The sequence below is a fragment of the Muntiacus reevesi genome, chromosome 11 (genome assembly GCF_963930625.1).
Source record: "Muntiacus reevesi chromosome 11, mMunRee1.1, whole genome shotgun sequence".
In the NCBI taxonomy this organism is placed as follows: domain Eukaryota; kingdom Metazoa; phylum Chordata; class Mammalia; order Artiodactyla; family Cervidae; genus Muntiacus; species Muntiacus reevesi.
In genome coordinates, this window is record NC_089259.1 from 47,509,621 (window position 1) to 47,514,219 (window position 4,599).

Below are 4,599 nucleotides of genomic sequence, written 5' to 3' on the forward strand. Positions count from 1 at the left end.
AAAGAAGATACTGTAAAGGAAAAGGTTTTAATATTTAGCATATAACCTGTGAGGAGAAGGAGCGATTATCTTCAGGTTGCCGCCGCCCCCTACCTATCCCATAGACATGGACTCATCCTGTCTGCCGCCCACAGCGCCTTCTGCGCAAGCGCAGACTTGTGGCTGCGCAGACAGGTTAGAAATCGATGCTAGTTCAGTTCAGTCCCTCAGTCGGGTCCGACTGTTTGTGACCCCATGGACTGCAGCACGCCAGGCATTCCTGTCCATCACCAACTCCCGGAGTTTACTCAAACTCATGTCCACTGAGTCGGTGATGCCATCCAACCATCTCATCCTCTGTCGTCCCCTTCTCCTCCCGCCTTCAATCTTTCCCAGCATCAGGGAGTTAGTTCTTCGCATCAAGTGGCCAAAGTATTGGAGTTTCAGCTTCAGCATCAGCCCTTACAGAGTCTCATTTTAAAAAGAAGACCTGATAGGTTAAATGCCTGGCTTATAGAAACATGATAATATTACGCTAGTCATGATTTCTTATTGGGGGTACACTTTTTTATCCATACTGCCGACAAATGAGGCCAAATTATATTAGGTTTTGATATGTTCTTAAGAATTGCAAAAAGGCTGTTTTAGGATGGTTGCTTGGCAATGAAACACAGACTAAAGGCAGATGACAGGGTCTCTACACATAAAGAAAGGTGGACGTATTCCTACTGGGATAAATAATATAAGACAGTAATCATAGTGGTGTGCCATGAATAAGTTACAGGTGTGCAGAGAAACTGACCCTCTCTAATAGCTCCAGGGAAAGAAGGGTGGGGCCTTGTCTTAGAAGATTCCCTGGGCTAGTTATGACTGCTTTGTCAACCTTATTTGATTAAGTCAGGTGCTGAAACCCCAGATGTCATCAATTGTTAGCGCATATTTTTTCTTATTTGACTCCTCAGAAATTATACTGCACGTTCAGATGGCTCCTTACAATGGCAGATAGCCAGGCAGCAGGTGTGACTCAGCTGTTTTTGCAGGTGTGTGCATGAACTTGGTTATAGCTGTTCAACACTTCTATTGAATTATGGGTATTGTTGGCTGTGTACATACTATGTTCAAATGCCATGTGAAATGCCTTTTAAAAGATTATGCTGTGATTTGGCATAACAGAAAGCTACCAGGAATGGAACCAGGCAGGAAAGAGAACGGTGGGTTGGTTGTAAACTTATACCAATAAGGCAAATATGGGTTATTGGAAGAAGGACCAAAATTCCACGTCTTCTTACAAATCAACCGAATTACAATTTCCAAAAACATGAGTAGACTTAAGTAAACAAAACAAAAAGGTTGGGAACTTCCCTGGTGGTCCAGTGGTTCAAGACTCCTCACTCCCAATGCAGGGGCCCTGGGTTCAATCCCCAGTCAGGGAACTAGATCCCACACGCTACAACTAAATAAATAATTTAAAAAAAAAAAAAGGTTGCTTATTTCAGTTCAAGGTTGGAGAAGTTGCCAGATCCCTCAGAATACAAAAAAGAACTTGATAAAAATAAGAGCAGTTTTAGGGTCTCAAATACTTTTATTAAGACATCAAACATCAATTTGTCAAAAACTTCCTGATGTGTTTGAATAGAAGCTGCCAAATTTGTAATAATTGCTGGGAAAATGAGACTATGAGTTTAGTCATGTAGGAAATAACATTTTTGGAGGTAACAACTACATGTTTTTATTTGGTTATTTGAATTTGGGGCAGCTGCATCAACTGACACCTGGTTACTCCTCTGAATTTGAGTATGAAAATTTGGGGCAGATCTAGCAATTAGGTGTTGCTGTATAAACCCTGCCACCGCCACCACCACAAATTCCCAATGTCATATTACAAGCAAATATTTATTTAGCTTACATGTCTTGGGGGTTAGCAGTGGTTGGCCAATGGAGGCTGGGCTCAGCTGAGGTGCTTCTGCTGTGTTCCAAGTGTCTATTACTCTCTTCCTGGAACCAGCAGACTGACCCAAGCTCATTCTGCTCATTGTATTCTGATGTTACAAGTACAAACAGCAAGCAGAAGCTTATTTAGGCCTGGACTTGGAACTGGGATACCATTATTTCTTCTCCACTTCATTGACTGTAACGGATCACATGGCTGAACTCAAAGTCAAGAAGTAGGGAGATATACAGTTGATTCTCATCATAAAGAAACCACGAACATTGAGTTAGTAAATGCCGAACCATTGCTCCTCATGGGAACAGGTTAAGTTCTTGTGAGCCTCTGGTCACATTTTAATCAACCAATCAGTACATTTTTATGTATATTTTTGTTTAAAGTCACCACATTTAATCTATATTATTGATTCATTAACACTGATCCCAGGGCTAACAACACTATAACTCATGCCTGAAAGAACTTACCTAACATTTGTATTCTCTACAAGTCACGTCACAGTCTTCCTGTATGTGGGAACACAAAAGAGCACATGAGCACAATGCTTGGGGTCATTCTGTACAGTGAAATCACCAACAAAAAGCACAAAAGTGCATATATATATATATATATAGCATTAAATAGACTGCATAAAGGATACATTTCCAACACAAGACTTCAAACAAGATGGCAGAGGACAGACTTGCTTCACCTCAGCTGTGAACTCAATATTTTTGCTACTCCAGGCATGTCTGTAAATGACCTTGAAAGTGACATGAGTATCGATTTGGAGGTTACAGATAAATGTAGACAAATAGATAAACCAAAACACAGAACCTATGAATAATGAGAATTGACACTACTTTGCTCCTAGTGGAAAACACTTCAATGTTATATGGCAAAGGGTACAGATAAAGGAAGAATTTAAAAATGGGGGCCTTACATATATGTATAACTGAATGACTTTGCTGTATACCAGAAAATAACACAACATTGTAAATCAACTCTACTTCCATTAAAAAAAACAACAAAAAAACCCCAAACATGGGGGCCAATAATGCATCATGGGCCCCATCTTAGACTTACTGAATCAAAGTTTGTATTTCATATTCCCCACGTATTTGTATGCACATTCAAGTTTAAAAAGTACTGGCCTTATGGATACATGCATGCATGCCAGAGGCTGGAAGTTAAACCCTACAAACTTCAGAGGCTACTACATTCATGAAGCTTTTATGGGTCCAAAGGCCTAGGGCATAAGAGGACAACTTCTCTAAGGTGAAGGATTGGCTACTGCACCCTGCAACTTCTCTTAACAGGCAAAGACGGAGCACTTGGTGGGTTTCGGGCTTTGGGAGGCAGCAAATGCCTCATTTGGGAATACAGGTGTAACACATTTATGGGTGATATGGCTGGCTGCCAGTTGCAGTAGGTCTCTGAGCAAGACAGTGCTCTGCACCAAGTCCATGCTGGAATACAAGCTGCCTTCTGTTTGACCCTATCTCTCAGCAGATCCAATGGCACTAGAGAGGTCCATGCTGCAGGGAGTCCTAGGCAAGCCATAAAAGGAGCGTCAGAGTGCAGGAGCTCATGATTCCGGAGAAACATCATTCCCCTGACAACAGGTCATTTGAAAAACAGCCCCTGGCATGCCACTAAGAGCCTGGCTGTGCAACTGAAGTGATGATGCAACTGTGGCTGCTCATCATGAGCTGGGCATCTCAGATTTAACAACTCGCAGCTGGGTGGATATAGCAACAGTCAGATAGATAGAGAATGGGGACTCTTGGAAATTCCTTGGAAGTTGAAGAATGGTGGCCAGAAGAACATAAATGAGAGAACTAGAAGTTCCCCAAGCAAGGCCAACTCAATGTAATAATCTTTTGCCCACTCCCTAACTGCTCATCTTCCTGCTTTCCCTCTCTTGGGTGCAGCAGTAATACACTCTATCCCAAGTCAGATCTCTGGTGTCATCAATGACAACCACGGCTCAACATAAGGATACCCTCTTCCAACAGAATCTCTTTAATCTGTGTCTGCCCCTCCGTCTCCATGGCTATTGCCTTAGTGAAGTCTCTCATCATTTTACTCTGGCAAATTTCCCACATTACTGAAAATAGCATTTCTGCATATCTGATTATTCCATTCATTCCTCAAATATTTATTCAGTATCTACTGTGTATCAGGCATTGGGTTAGGCTTTGGGGAAAACAATGTGAAGAAAAAAAAAAAAAGACAGTACTTCAGGCCTTACGGAATTAACAGCCTGAAAAGAGAGATGAAAATCCTTCTTAAAATCCTTCAGAGGTTCCCACTTGTTTTCAGGATGAAGCCCTGATGTCTGGACCAGCTGAAAGTGAATGCGTTAGTGACTTAGTCCTGTCCCACTCTTTTTGCGACTCCATGGACTGTAGCCCGCCAAGCTCCTCTGTCCAGGGAATTCTCCAGGCAAGAATACTGGAGTGGGTTGCCATTTCCTTTCCCAGGGATCTTCCAAACCTAGGGATCCAAGCCTGGTCTCCTGCATTGCGGGCGGATTCTTTACCATCTGAGCCACCAGGGAAGTCCCTGCCTATCTCTCCAGCATCGTTTCTAACCACTGCCCTTCAGTCTTGCAGGTTCCATAGCCACAGTGCACACTCTCCCTTCTTCAGAGCACCCTCTTCTCTGAATGGCTAACATCTACTTTTTTAAGG

At 42.4% G+C, this 4,599-nt stretch overlaps 1 non-coding gene across 1 annotated transcript; it reads left to right on the forward strand.

Annotated features, from left to right (window-relative positions):
* Positions 1 to 1,338: 1,338 nt before the first annotated feature.
* On the forward strand, positions 1,339 to 1,412 carry TRNAG-CCC (transfer RNA glycine (anticodon CCC)). The gene has a single exon. It is a non-coding gene; the product is annotated as a tRNA-Gly (tRNA).
* The last annotated feature ends 3,187 nt before the right edge of the window (positions 1,413 to 4,599 follow it).